Consider the following 16,099-nt stretch of genomic DNA (forward strand, 5'->3'; position numbering starts at 1 on the left):
GTTGACAGTGGGAGAGATGAAGGAGGGGCACAAGGTGGACAGCAATAGAGAGAGAATTCACTATCATCTGCCTCCAGGAGGTGTTAATTCCTAAATCACCATCAGATGGGAACCTAGCTGTTGCAGTCAGTTTCACATTGCTGGCAGAAAATGTTGGACAAATGGCAGCTTGAGGGGAAAATAGGTTTATTTTGGCTTACTGGCTTGAGGGAAAATGTCATGATGGCAGGGGAAAATGATGGCATGAACAGAGGATGGACATCATCTTCTCACCAATATCAAGTGGGCAATAGCAACAGCCGAGTGTGCCAAACACTGGTAAGTGGAAGATGGTTATCATACCTATAAGTCCACCCCCAACAATGCATGGACTCCAGGAGGCTTTAATTTCCAAATTGCTATTAGCTGGGGATCTAGCATTCAGAATACCTAAGTTTATGGGAACACCTAAATCAAACCACCACAGGCATCCTCCAGCATCTTTGTTCTAAATCAGATGTGATTGGTAAAGAAAAGAATATCAATGAAAGATGGGAGAAGAGTATCTTAGAGGCAGGGAGATGGGATAAGAAGAGCTTAGTCAGAATATATGGTTACTGTTTGTGTACTGGGAGGCTCATCTGGAAGGTTCTGGTGAGCTCATGCTGAAAGTCTTGAGTGGTTAGCTGAATGGCTACACTAGGTTACTTGCACAGAGATGCCTGGCTGTTGTGATTTCACTCGAGTTTGAACATTAATTTAGTTGTTGGCAAATGCTTGTTATAGGATCTTTCTGTTCTGGGTTGTGACCAGATCTTGACTTTTTGTTTTTCAACAAAAGAGCTTCCCATCTCTGATAACTACTTTTAGCTGTCTGCCCACCATTCATTACCTTCCTTCCAACAGCCCTAGTTTCCTCCGGGCATCTATCAGCCCCATGACCAAAGCATATGAGCCAGGACGTCAATCAAATCTTTATTAACCTGAAGATCTTTTAGACAAAGCAAGGGAATGGATATGAGGTCCAAGAAGCTATTCTGAGAATGAACCCAACACACAGAGCAGAGTGGAACACAGTGATGGAATCAGGAATGGAGTTCAACCAGATGATAATAATGGGCCCTGGATCTCACATGTCTGAAGTCCCCTCAGCTTCTTGGCTTTTCAGACATGAGAATCAATATATTCTTTTGATTACTTAATCAACTGTGAGTCAGTTTTCTATTTTTGTGGTACTTAGTCTTGCCAAATTAATTGGATTGATCAGCACTTAGGAAACTAGTAGGGTACACCTTTGGGTATGTCTGTGAGGCTGTTTCCAGAGAGGATTAAGGAAGGGGAGTAGACCCATTGTAAATATGGGAGGTACCTTTTCGTAGACTGGGGTCCAGTGGAGTAAAAGTAGAAAAAGAAGAGACTCCAGGGGCTGAAGCATCTTCTCTCTCTCTCTCTCTCTCTCTCTCTCTCCTTTCTCCTCATCCTCTCCTCACTTACTGGCCACCACACTGAACTGCTCTGCTCTACCCACTCTCCCCACCACAATGGAAACCTCTGAAACTCTGGGCTAAAACAACCTTTTTCTCTTAATTTTTTTCATGGGGTATTTTGTCACAGTGTGCAGAAGTAGATAATATGGTTATAATCTAAGTCAAAATCACTAACACATCCCATAATACTAGGGATTTCTGCTAGGGATTTTAGGACAGCCTGCAGCTCTTCCTGAACACAGTTCACAATAATGTCTACTTTTTCATGACTATCATTTTTAGATTTCTTCACCAGTACAAATCCTAGTGATTTTTCACAGTCCAGCTCTGAACCCTCAAATCCCAAGACAGTCTCTTCTTTCCCAGGGCTGCAGATGTCTTTGCACTCTGGAGTGTGCAAAAAGGCTCATGGGTGACTGGGAAACAGCTATCTATCATCCCCAGGGCTTTCACATCAAAAGATCCAGTAGAGGCCTTATCCTGTTCCAAATGACAAATTAAAATGAATCCCAGAGCTTTTTTTGTCTCTCACAACACAAGACACATTTGCTTTTTGTACATTTCATTGCACTGTCTTCAGATCTAAGCTCTCCAAAGAATGTTATTATACCTTGAGCATCTTGACACATTTCCTAATAATTTGAAGCTTCTGACATTTATACAATAAGAGATTGCACTTCTACAAAAGAAAAAAAAAAAAAACCAATGAATCTTTTTGGCAATCATCCTAAATCTGCAGAGATTAAATTCACTTCCCAGACATTGCTATTCCATATCAAACACAGAGTCATGCAGTATAATTAAGATAGTTGTAGAACCCTATATTTCATGCCCTGGCTGTCTGCTTGAAACTATCTTGGGAAGTTCAGAAATAATAGGAATGCTACATCTTAACCAGAGTAATTACATTTGCTAAGCAGGCTAGAATGAGCAAGAGCTATGTAAAAGAATAAAATAAATTCAGCATGAAATCAAGAACCTCTACATTCATTCTGATATAGAAACTTTGCTGACAAAAAAAAAAAAAAAAAAAGAAAAAGACAGGAAAAAAAGCTCCCCACCAGTTACAACTCCCAGGGGAATGGTAGCTATTATCCCCCATTGAGTTGGTACTTACCATACAGAGCCTGAACAATTCATACAGAAAAATAAACCATAACATTCCTGTTTATTATTACTTTAGCTGAGAGGTGGTGACATTAAACAGTTCAGCACTGCTGCTATAAATCAGCAGGCTGGAGATGCTCTCAGCATGAGACTAGAACTCCTTGGAAACCAGTCTCATCAAAGCAACCAGCTGTCAGAATTCTTCAAATTAAACTGTTATTATAGTAGTATTCATTAGTCAGTTACTGGCTATTAAGATATTTTTATATCGGCACCATTGACATTGGCTTTTGCTTTTGTAATATTCATATTATATATAAACATGATCCAGTGGTGCATGGGAGGAAGGGAAACTCTATACAGAGTTCGATGTCGCTGTCTAAGGGCTGCTCTGGGAGTTCGTCTTATCCATGAACATGCTTCTCTGGGAAGTTGGACATTTGTTTGGTGGATGGAGTGGGAAGAGGGTAGTAATAATAGATTTCAACACTCATATTTGCCCAGAAGAGTGATAGCTCTGGCTCAGAAATTATAACTCTGAAAGCTGTGCCTGAGCCCATGGTGACAGAGGCTTATATTCCTCCCAGTTGATGGGTTTGATTTTTGCTTTGTCTGGGTTGCTGGGTATGTGTTTAACTTTTGCTTAAATCCAGACTCCAAGAAAGTAAAATGGAATGTATGAAGAAGGAAAGAAGAAAATCAGGACAAAAATTCTGATGAAAGGAAAAGAAATATGACCACAACTGGATTACTATTAACTTAAACAGTGTTCTTTGCATTTGGAAAAGTCCTTAAATCTCAATTTATGTTAAGAATAAATTTAACTTTAATTATTTTGTTTCCACTAGAAAAATAAAACAATACCAAGTATTCATCAACCTAGAAAAATTGATGTATTAGGGCTGGAGAGATGGCTTAGCGGTTAAACGCTTGCCTGTGAAGCCTAAGGACCCTGGTTCGAGGCTCGGTTCCCCAGGTCCCACGTTAGCCAGATGCACAAGGGGGCGCACGCGTCTGGAGTTCGTTTACAGTGGCTGGAGGCCCTGGCGCGCCCATTGTCTCTCTCTCCCTCTATCTGTCTTTCTCTCTGTGTGTCTGTCGCTCTCAAATAAATAAATAAATAAATAAATAAATAATTGATGTATTAGTACTACCAATACCCTAAGCTCATTGATATATTGTGTACCCTTTTCCATTTCTCCTTAATCTTCACATGGTATGGAGAACTCTACTCTGTTTGGTTGAAATAGTGAATATTGAGTCCACATTGTGTATTACTCAAAGAAATAAACTAGTTAGCTGATATCAGCCTTAATTTTATTTTGTATTTTAAAAAACATCTCAAGATGTTGGCTCTCCCATTGGATTACATACACCATTCCCTGGTTCTCACAGTCATGCGGGTGCCAAGACAAAGCATATAAACCTCCTCTTCTACTGCTGAGAGGACTTCTGGCCTGAGCTATCTTTTCTGGCCCAGAACCCCAAGATCCTCAGAGTTTAACAAGGAAGCAGAGCTGGTTTTGTTCAGCTGGAACTGGTCTGTAGCAATTTTCAGGAGCCAAATGTTAAAGTCTCAGGATTTTTGTGAGGCACTGACAGTGTGGTAACAGTTTGGAATGGATGATTTACACCACAAACAGAAGAAACTGCCAAACTCTACACACCAGGATTGCTGCTACTTCTCCTGGGAAGCTGGTTCTTAGTGGGCATCAACACTCCTCTGTTTGTAACTGAGGCTCTGGTACTATGTCTAGAACCAGAAGAATGTGTTCCTTGGATGAACACTGTTAAAGTCATTTCTTAAATTGGAAGCACTTTGGCTACCTCCAACCATTATGCAGAACAAGCAAACATTAAGATTCAATCCACTGTCTGCATGCATACCTCCCTGGAGATCCGCTTCTGCCTAGAAGAGGAGCGTGTTTCACTTACTCTCCTAAAGGGACCATGGCAGTCTGAATGGGGAGCTGCCCCATAGCCACCTCACCCCTCAGCTACTCAGGCCCAACTTCCATTGCAGAAAGTCTTAGTGCTCACTTGGATTTGTTCAGAGCACTATTAAATAACAACACATCCGCGTGTGTGCATTGACACAGTTCACTTGGGTTTGTTCAGAAGCAGTATTAAATAACAGCACATCCGCATGTGCATTGACACAGTTCACTTGGGTCTGCTCAGAAGCACTATTAAATAACAGCATATCCACATGTGCACATTAATATATTTTGGGTGATAGTCTAAGAAGCACAAGGAAACAGAAGTCACCAAGACATATAAAAAACATACTTTGTATATACACCAGGGTTGTTTTAACTTTGAGGTCAGACCTCACAATGGAATTTCTTCACAAATGACCATGACCCTTTGCAGAGCTGGGCGGGTGGGGGGGATGTCTTTTTCCAAACAGGTAGTTCCCAGCCAAGGAGACATGTCCATAGTCCCTAGAAGACATTAAAAACATCTATGCCCATGTTCAACCCCAAGGCTTTTGGGCTCACTGGTGGAAGAACCAAGTGTGAACATTTGATGATCCCCCTAGGTAACTGTAAGAGAGAACGGTGGCTGAGAATTATACATGCAAATGCAAGTGCATTTTGCAAGGATGAAAGCAGAACTATTGAGTGTACCACATGCAGCAAGAGTAGCAAGGGCTCTCTTTGTGGATGGCATGATGAGTCACAGCACTGTTCTCATCAGGAAGAATATAGGCAGATAGCTAGTTTGTCCGTGTGGAGCATGGACACCAAACGCAGACTAGGCTTATGGCTTAGTCAATGAAGTGCTTGTTGGGTTGAAGAGCTATCTGGCTCAGCAGTTAAAGGAGCTTGTTTGCAAGGCCTGATGGCCTGGGTTTGATTCCCCAGCATCCATGTAAAGCCAGATACACAAAATGGTACATGTGTCTGGAGTTCACTTGCAGTGATTAGAAGCCATGGCGTGCCCATTCTCTTTCTTTCTCTCTCTCTGCTTGCAAATAAGTAATATATTTTTGAATAATAAAGAGCTCATGGTACAAGCATTTGGACCTAAATTTTGATCTCCAGTATCCACATCAAAGTAGGGTGTGGCAGCATGTGTCCCAACACTGGGAAGGGTCCTGAAGCTTGTCCAGCAGCTTGTCTAGTCTAATAAGTCAGCCTCATCCAGGTTCAGGGAGAGAGGCCACCTCAAACAACAAGGTGGAAAGGGACTAAGATCCTGCACACATACACACCTATGCTCATATGGACACTATGCACTACAGAGAAAACAAAAGCAAAAACAAATAATTTGAGGAATTTAAGACATGAGGTAAGTCTATATGAAAGCATCTCAGAGAAACACATGCAACTTGTCTCAAATACCAGATTCTAGAAACTCATTTGCTATTTATTAGAGGCTTTAAAATTTTAAATTCAAATTTAAAGTGGAATGATGTGGAAATCTTTTCATATAATATCATCTGCTACTATATGTTTAAGTCCTAAATGGAAACACTCTGTAATATAGGGTGAGCTGTCTTATTTCTTCTAATCACTTGGCCCCTAATTTGCTAACTCCTCTAAAATTAACCAGGTATAGTTAATAAAACAACAATAATAACAAACACAGACTTGAATAATTTGGGAGAGGGAAGATAAATGACAAGCATTGCTTTCTACTGTGGAACAAGCATCATGAGGGGCTTTGGCTAAGTTAGTTCAGTGATCATTAACACAGCCCATTACTTACCATCATTTCCATTTCAGAGTTGATGAGATTGATGGTTAATACATGAAATGCTTTCTCTTTTACAAGAAACAAAGGTCAAGAAAGTAGTAGAGAATGGTTCAAGACTCCACAACCAAGTCAAATGGTGCAAGGAAGATTAAGAGGTTAAAAAGAGGTTAATTTCTTTCCCCTTCTTTTTAGAGTAGATATATTATATCAGATCTTCCACTCAGGGATCTGGGCTAAGGGTAGCTACTAGAATAAATCACAGTGGCATGGGCAAGACGGTTAACCACAAGAAGGGTGCAGGAAAAGCCGTGCTATGTAGTAAGCACACAGAACTCGCTGTCATCAGTGTCTTGTGAGGTCGGAAACTTCCCTTCTTCTTCACCTCTCCCACAGATAACCAACTTCCAAACCTTATTGTCCCCCACTTTTATAAATTTCAACAAAATCTTCTTCCTTCTTGTATGGAATTACAGACATGTAGGCCACTTTGTGTCCAGCTTTATATGGGTGCTGGGGGATTGAACTTGGGCCAACTGGCTTGCAAGTAAGAGCCCTTAACTGCTGAGCCATCCCCCAGCCACTTGATCTTTTTTTTTTTTTTTTCTTCAGTGTGTAAAGGGGTGTTGAAAGTAGTGAGGGGTCGAGATATTCTTTTCCCATGAAGAGAATTTCTACTGTAAGGGACCATGGGAAAACCAGTATGTTCTACCCCATACAATATTTTTCAGCCTACTTATTCAGAGCCACTTAGACTTCTATGTACATGGTGGCTGTAGAACTTTCCTTCCCGGTATGAAATCATTGTCCTTGCTTGAGACCTAATGGCTTCTTCTCAACAAAGGGAATACTGCATTTTAGTTCTCCAATCAGTAATCAAGTTCTTGCCAAAGTAATAAAAATATAGTGGCATCCAAAAGACAACTTTCATGACGTTCTATAAATATTTCCCAATCTGTTTCTTTTTAATTTTTAAAATGATGATCACAATAATTATCTCTAAGATTTTCTCAAACTACCTTCCAAGTGCTCTGCTTTGAATGCCTCCTCTAAAACTCATGAAGTTTAATTGCCACAGTGATGGTACAGACTGAATAACCTGTATCCAAAATGCTTGGGGCCAGTAATATTTCAGATTACATATGACTTTGGGTTTTTGAACATTTGCATATACATAATGAACTATCTTGGGAATGTAACCCAAGTCTTAACACAAACTTCATTTATATTTCATATATGCCTTACACATAGGACCTGAAGGTAATTTTATGCAGTATTTTTCTACAAAAATGATGGAGGCCTATCATTTGAGGTGAGGTAGGAAACTTTCAACTTATATTGTCGTGGCAGGACTTAAAAAGTTTTGGGTTTTTATTATGTAAGGTTTCTAATCAGTGGTCCCTCAGCCTATGTTAGGATGTAGGGGCACTTAAGAGGATATTAGATCAGGCAGGCTGCATTTCAGAAGTGAGCCCATCCCCGTGTCTTGGGAGTGGGAAAATTATGGCTGCTATAAAAGCGAGCAAGCTCTCAATCTGTTTTCTCCCCATATGTCCCTCCACCATGTCATGCAGCAGCAAGGTCCTAACCATCTGTAGCACCTGATAAAGGATTTCCCAGGCTCAAGAAGTATGAGGAACCAGTTTTACTATAAATCATCTAGCCTTTGGTATTCTGATGACAGTGGAAAACAGAATGTGACACAGAGTCATAGGCGAGTCAGGAATCACTAATAGCCATGTCTGCATTCTGTCCATGCACACTGGTCTTTTTCGCCACTTATTTTGAGTGGCAAAGTAGAAAAGCAAAGAACAAAAAGAAGAAAAGAAAAACAAAACAGTTGGTGTGTGTGGACGAGTGCAGAGGCAGCTGAGCTCTTAGGGAAATTGGCTAGGTCCTGCTGCCTCGATGGCTTCCTCGTCCCATTGTAAAGGCTCCTCTGGCCCTTGGAGCTTTGGTGACAACTGCCTGGAGATAGAAGGTCACCTCCGCCTCACCAGCAGGCAGCTGGGAAGTGCAGTCCTATCTCAGGGCTGTGGGTGTCATCACTGAGAGAAACTAAACCCAGCACAGTGGCCTCCCACTGGACTCTCTCATAGGAAGGCATGCCACTGGAGAACATGTGTCCTGGCTGGGTTTGAATCCTCCTACAGTTACAGTCTGATGTTGGAACAAAGGGTGTTGGTGGCTGCCGGGAAACCAATATGTGATATGAAAACACAGATGCTACTGAGGGGCTGTATTTCCTCTTCTTGCTTTGTGTCCTCGAGCAATTTTATCCCTGAAAACAGAGAACTAAGGCAGAGGATAAAACAGAGAAAAGGTACTATGGGAAAGTTGGGTTTCAAAGAATTGTCGTTGTGACACAAATGCTGGCTCAGTCATCCTGCCGGCAGCAAGCTTGTCTTTCTTCAGTCTAAAGCGGAAGCAGGTCCTCCCTGCAGAAGCGCTGCTCTTCTATGTAAGACATTGTAGAAGTTTCTTCGTAACCTGTTTTATGTTGAGATTATAACTTTTCTTCAGGGTATGCTAGTCCCAAGCTTTGTGTCTACCTTGAATTCTGATCTTTACCAGTTGTAGCTACCATTCACCACTTTTTTTTTTTCTTTTCCAATTTCTGAGCATCAACGTCTTCTTTTCCTCATTTAATAAGGGCTAAGTATCCACTCTGTAACATTTCTGAAACTTTGGTCCTTTCTTTTTCCTCCTGCTATGTTATAGTGATCTCATTATTCACTTGATGCCAAATGGTGGTCAACGGTGTAGGACTCAAAGCAGCCAGCCTGGCTCCTTGGAAGCAGGTTTGGTATAGGAGTTGATGACTGAAATAGGGAAGTAGTGAAAATTCCAGCCTGACGTAAGGGATTAGAATTTTCCACAGAATATTTTTCTTTGCTCTACACTCACCATTTTGAATCCAGACTTACAACTGCAACTGCTTTATGTGTCCACATCTGGACACACACACTCTGTTTGTACGGTATGGCTGTAAAGATGTCTGGAGTTATATAACATCTGGTAGGAGTGAGAGAGTCTCATACTTGTCTAAACTATAGATGTTGTAGTTCTGTTTTTTGATCCACTGTCTGTATAAAGAGAAGGACTTTCCACATGTTGATGTGTATTACGTATTGGAGTCCAATGAAGGTCATTTGCAAAAGTGCATACAGTGTCTAAGCCAGAAATTCTGGAGAAGTGGCAGGGCCTGTGTGCCTTTTAAACCTGCCCAGGTGTTGCTGTCCAAGACTGTTGATTAGGTACCAATAAAGACTTGTCTCTTATACATTTTAAAAATGCCATAGCATGGATTTAAAAAAATGAGTTACTTCTCTGTTCTCCACTTTAAAAGGAATCTTCTGGAGCCAATTAAAAGCTTTTGACACATAGCCCGTGTTTCTGCAGGTGACAACTTTAAAAGATCCACTCCATTAGGTTTCATGCTAAGACCCCGATGGCTATGTTCCTTTTAGCTGGCACAATTAGCCCTCAGTCCCATCAGTTAGAGAGCAGGCATGTAAATCCCCAATAGACATGTAAAATTACTTGTAATCGCCTGAGTAAAAGATTAGTTTGTGAGTTAGAAACTGGTTCTGAACATAGCTATGCCCTTGACCCCAGGTCTCCTGCCCTGCTTTGATTAGACCTTGGGTTGGGTTAGGTGAGCCCTTCAGTCTCGTCTGACTTTAGTAGACAAGACTCCATTCACACTCTGGTCCTATGTGAAATGGCCTGGCAGTTGTTAGCAGCATCGCAGGAGCAAGAATGTTGCCTTTGCTGCTCTTCGAAAGACTGCCGCTATGGAACTGGGAGTACCCGGGAGCTACACGTCCTCTGCCTCACACAACCTGTTATCTAGGTATCAGGCTTTGGACTGCCAGCTTCCCGTCAACTTCAGTCCTGTTAGATCCATGACCCCTAAAGGTATTAGCTGCCTGATTGACTGATGATGACTGACATGTACACACAATTAACTCCTTAGTCTCACTGGCTCTGAAATGAGACCCATATGGTTCCAATTCACAGATGTGCCTCAGCCTTCCCCTCACAGTGCAATCACAGTCCAGCACCTCCAGAGAGATGGGGAGTGGTGATGTTTAAGCACTTCTGCAGTCATGCAGAATTTCCACACCATTGACTGATCTGTGCCACACTTAGTAAAGCCTGAGTTTTATGTGGGTTTACAGCTGTCCATAAAAAGCTGAACATAGACAAGTATGCTTGATGTTTGCCCCCAAAATTGTTTTCAAAGTTTCATTAACTAAGTGTTTGTTTGCTGTGCTATAATTTTTTACTAAATTACCTCTGTAAAAATTATTCTAGGGCTGGAGAGATGGCTTAGTGGTTAAGGCACTTGCCTGCAAAGCCAAAGGACTTTGGTTTGATTCCCCAGGACCCACATAATCCAGATGCACGAGGGGTTGCATGCATTTGGACTTTGTGTGCAGTGGCTGGAAGCACTGACACACTCATTCTCTCTCTCTCTCCTTCTTTCCCTCTCTCAAATAAATAAATATATATAAAATATTTTAAAAGTTATTTTATATAAGACTTAATGGAATATTAAGTTATATCTGAATATATAATACATACCAATACACAAATACATGATACAATATATAAATACAAATATTCACAGGAATATTTGTTTAATTATGCACTTGTTGCACAATGCAGGTAGCCATTTTTAATTTGGAAGTGCCTACAATTTCTTGAAGGTAGTCCTAAGAGGAAAATTTATAGCTGTAAGTGCCTATATTAAGAAATTAGATAGATCTTAAATAAACAACCTAATGCTTTACCTTAAGGTCTTGGAAAAAGTAGAACAATGTAAACCAAAAATCAGTAGATGGGAAGAAAGAATAAATATTAGGGCAGAAATTAATAAAATAGAAAACAAAAAACATAAAGAATCAATAAAACAGACTTGATTCTTTGCAAGAATAAGCAAAATTGATAAATCCTTAGCAAATCTGACCAAAACAGAGAAAAGACACACAAATAAATAAAATTAAAGATGAAAAAGGCACCATTACTACAAATAGCAAGGAAATTCAGGAAATCATAAGGACATATTTTAAGATCATATACTCTACTAAGTTTGAAAACCTGAAAGAAGCAGATGATTTCCTAGATTCACGTGACCTATATAGACCTATAACAAGTATGGAGATAAAAGCAGTTTTAAAACATTCCCAAACTAAAAATGTCCATACCCAGATAGATACACTGGTGAATTTTTTCAGACCTTTCCAGAAAGCTAACACCAATGCTTCTCAAACTTAGCCACAAAATGGAAAAACTTCTACAAAGTTAGCATTGCACTGACCAAAACTAGAAAAGGAAAGAAAAAAAAAAAAGAGAAAATTAGAGACCAATCACCCTCATCAACATAAATGCACAAATTCTCAACAAAATACTGGCAAACAGAATATGAGAAAATATCAAAAACATCATTCACCATGACCAAGTAGGCTTTATCCCAGAGATGTAAGGATGATTCAACATATGCAAATCGATAAATGTAATATACTATATAAATGGACTGAAGCACAAACATTACATGATCATCTCAATATGTGCAGAAAAGGCATTTGACAAAATCCAACATCCCTTCCTGGTAAAATTCCTAAAGAAACAGGGAATAGCAAAAAATATATATCTCAACATAATAAAGGTTATTTATGACATGCCTACAGCCAGCCTAATCCTAAATGAGGATTCTAAAAGCAGGAACAAGACAAGGGTGTCCACTATCCCCATTTTAATTTACTATAATACTGGAAGTCTTAGTTATAGCAATAGGGTAAGAGACACACACAAAATGGATACAAATTGGAAGGGAAGAGATCAATTATCATTATCTGCAGATGATATCATTTTATACATAAAGTACCCTAAAGATGCTACCAGAAAACTGTTAAAACTGATAAACACTTCCAGCAACATAGGAGGATACAAAATTAACATGTAGAAATCAGTAGTCTTCCTAAGTACTAACAACAAACATGCTAAGGATAAAATGAGAGAATCATTCCCATTCACAATTACCTCAAAAAAAAAAAAACAAACTTGGAATAAACCTAACCAAGGAAGTGAAGTATCTACAATGAAAACACTCAAAAGAGAAATTTCAGAAGACACTATGAAATGGAAAGATATCCTCTGTTCTTGGAAGAATCAATATTGTGAAAATATCAATCATACCAAAAGCAATCTTCACATTTAATGAAATTCCCATCAAAATTCCATTAGTATTCTTCACATAAATAGAAAAAAAACAATCCCAATATTCGTTTGGAAGCACAAAAATTCTTGAGTAGCCAAAATAATTTTAAGCATCTAAAATAAGGCTGGCAGTATCACCATACCTGATTTTAACCTATATGATAGAGCCATAATAACAAAAATAGCATGGCATTGGCACAAAAACATGTAGATCAATAACAGATGACCCAGATGAAAGGCCAGGCAACTATAGTCATCTGATTTTTGACACAAATGCCAAAAGTATTCAATGGAGAAAAAACAATCTCTTTAACAAATGGTGTTGTGAAAACTGGATATCTATATGTGGAATGATGAGAATAGATCTTTATTTCTCTCCATGTACAAGAGTCAAGTCCAAATGGATCAAAGACCTTAATATCATACCTGAAATTCTGAACCTGCTAGAGGAAAAAGTAGGGAAAACACTTCAACATATTGGCATAGGCAATGACTTTCTGAATTTAACCCAAGTTGCTCAACAAATAAAACTACTACTAATCAACCACTTGGACCTCACAAAACTAAAGAGCTTTTGAGAGGCAAAGGACACTGTGAATAAATCAAAGAGGCAACTTACAGAATGGGAGAAAAATTTTTGCCAGACATACATCTGACAGAGGATTGATATCCAGGATATACAAAGAATTCAAAACAACTAAATAATAAATCAAATAACCCAATTAAAAATGAGCTATCGAACTAAATAGAGAGTTTTCAAAATAGGAAATACAGATGGCATATAAACATCTAAAAAAATGTTCTACATCCTTCACCTTCTGGGAAATGCAAATTATAAGTACTTTGAAATTTCATCTCACTCCTCTTAGAATGGCTATCATCAAGCAGATAAATGACAATAAATGCTGGAAAGGATATGGAAAAAGAGGAACCCTTATACACTGTTGGTGGGAATGTAAATAGAGCCTACATGTACCTCAAATGATAAATGGGTAAAATGAATGTGATACATTTACACAATGAAGTTCTAGTTAGCAGTAAAGAAAAATAAAACTATGAAATTTTCAGGAAAATGGATTGATATGGAAAGGATTATACTTAATGAGGTATGCAAGGTACAGAAAGCCAAATACCACATGTTATCTCTCATAAGTGGTTCCTAGCTTCAAATGTTTAGACTTTTATGTATGTTGGAAGAAAAATCAGTAGCAGAGGCCAGTAAACTAGAAAAGTGCTATAAGGGAAGGAGAGGAGGGAAGGACTTGAGATGGTATTGTATACATGTAAGTAAATGAACAGATTACCGGGGGTGGAATGGCCTATGGTCAGGGGAAGAGATTGAGTAAAGGAAGGGTGGGGGAGGGTTAATTAAAATCTAAGAGGGCATGAATAAGCCATATGTATACATACATTTTTGGATAGTGGTGTACCCAGAAGCTATAGATTATTACTAGAAAAATTTCAGTGCCAGGGATGAGATACCTTCCAGTGAGTTATTGGCCACGGAGATCCCTGATGCCCCCAAAACATTTCAGGTTATTGCCAAGGCTCTTGGCTTCCTGCTAGTAATATATGATAAGACCTTATTGTTGAAGACTCTACATGCTTAGCCTGCAAGGTCACTGAGAAATCAAGGTAGGGCTGAGCTGAAAGACTCTTTGCAGACCAGATTACAGAAAGCTGGTAAAAACAATACTGCATTCAGCCCTATGGACAGAAATCACCAGCAGTGATCAATAGCAGTGGACACTGTAAGCCTTAACTGTGGCCAGCCAGGCAAATGACCTATGGGTACAAGAGTGGCATGTCTGTTATGGGGGAAACTGTCTGCTCTCTAATTGGACTGGAGGCCTGGGAGGGAATCCATACCCAGTACTGAAAACCTAGTCAAAAGCCTATGGCAGGGAAGGTCATGAGCCCTACGGGTGTAATGCCTGCTGTTGTCTGAATAAATGCATATATTGTGCCCTCCAAACTGACCAGTAAGCACTTTTCTTAATGTTCATACTCTCATGATTGGTTAGAGAACCACTGGGATGACTCAAAAGTCACCATAGGGCTGGAAGTGTTCAGCACAGAAACATCTCTATCACACCTGTCAAGACTCAGGGTCCATTGCAGAATTGGTGGCAGAAAGAATGTAAAAGTCAAAGGGAAGGAAGGAGAGCTTACAATGCAATCTTCCAGACACAAATTGGCTGTGACATCCATGACTTCACAATGCCTAAAATTACCTACACAAGACCCTCATAATGGAAGGAAAATAGGACATAAAAATAAAAAAGAGACTAATTGAGAGGGAGAGGGACTAGTGATAGATAGTGGATTTGTGAAGGGATACATGGGAGAGGGAATTTTCATCGTTTATTGTCTAATATTATGGAAATTGTCAATAAAAAAGTTGAAAGAGGGCTGGAGAGGTGGCTTAGCGGTTAAGCGCTTGCCTGTGAAGCCTATGGACCCCGGTTCGAGGCTCGGCTCCCCAGGTCCCACGTTAGCCAGATGCACAAGGGGGCGCACGCGTCTGGAGTTCGTTTGCAGAGGCTGGAAGCCCTGGCGCGCCCATTCTCTATCTCTCCCTCTATCTGTCTTTCTCTCTGTGTGTCTGTCTCTCTCAAATAAATAAATAAATATTTTAAAAAAAAAGTTGAAAGAAAAAGTTTTGTCAGTAAAGCTGAAAATCAGTTCGAAAGGGGATGATATGTTCACTCTCACAGCACATACATTCACAGAACTTGCACCATTTAGCAGTGGGATATAGCAGAGCACAAAGCATACAAAAGTATCACTTAGATAGAACAACAGCTTAGTGTCAAACAGAACAAGGCTGCCTACAAGAAATGGTTTAATAGAGTGTTGGTTGACAACCAAAATCATAGCAAGAAATAAAGAGATGAGAAAGTACAAACAGAAATATGACTTTCATGATGGGTAAAAAGGAGGAAGAATGGAACAGCCTTCCATAGTCTATCCCTACCATTCACCTCTAACCTGCAGGCATTAGTGATAAAATGTGGATACCAAAATGTAAAAAGGCAATTTTGGAATTTAAAACACAAAATTACAGATGTTGAAAGAACTTTTGGCCTCTGGGAACAAGGAAGTAAAAAAATCAAACATTTGTAGAATGGTCCTCAAAAGTTGTACATGACAATAACAATTCTTCAGTTTTAAGGAAAAGAAATTTTTCACAAAATATTTGTCTGCTGGTCTGGAGAGATAGCTTAGCAGTTAAGGCACTTGCCTGCAAAGGCAAAGGATCCAGGTTTGACTCCCCAGACCCACTTGAGCCAGATGAACAAGGGGGCACACACAGCTGGAGTTTGTTTGCAGTGGCTGGATGCCCTGACATGCCCATTCTCTCTCTCTTCCTGCCTATTTCTGTATCTCTCTCTCTCAAATAAATAAATAAACATGAAATATTTTAAAAATAAAGAACCAATACTAATTAAGTACTACACAATAAGGAAACATTAAAAACAGGCATCATTATTCTACAAAGTTATGTAAGGCTTCCTAGACAAACAGAAGTAGAGCAGCATTCACAACTGATTCGACTATTAAACTGTTTCATACCCACTTTCTCCCATCCTGATTTACTT

The sequence above is a fragment of the Jaculus jaculus genome, chromosome 12 (genome assembly GCF_020740685.1).
Source record: "Jaculus jaculus isolate mJacJac1 chromosome 12, mJacJac1.mat.Y.cur, whole genome shotgun sequence".
Classification (NCBI taxonomy): Eukaryota; Metazoa; Chordata; class Mammalia; order Rodentia; family Dipodidae; genus Jaculus; species Jaculus jaculus.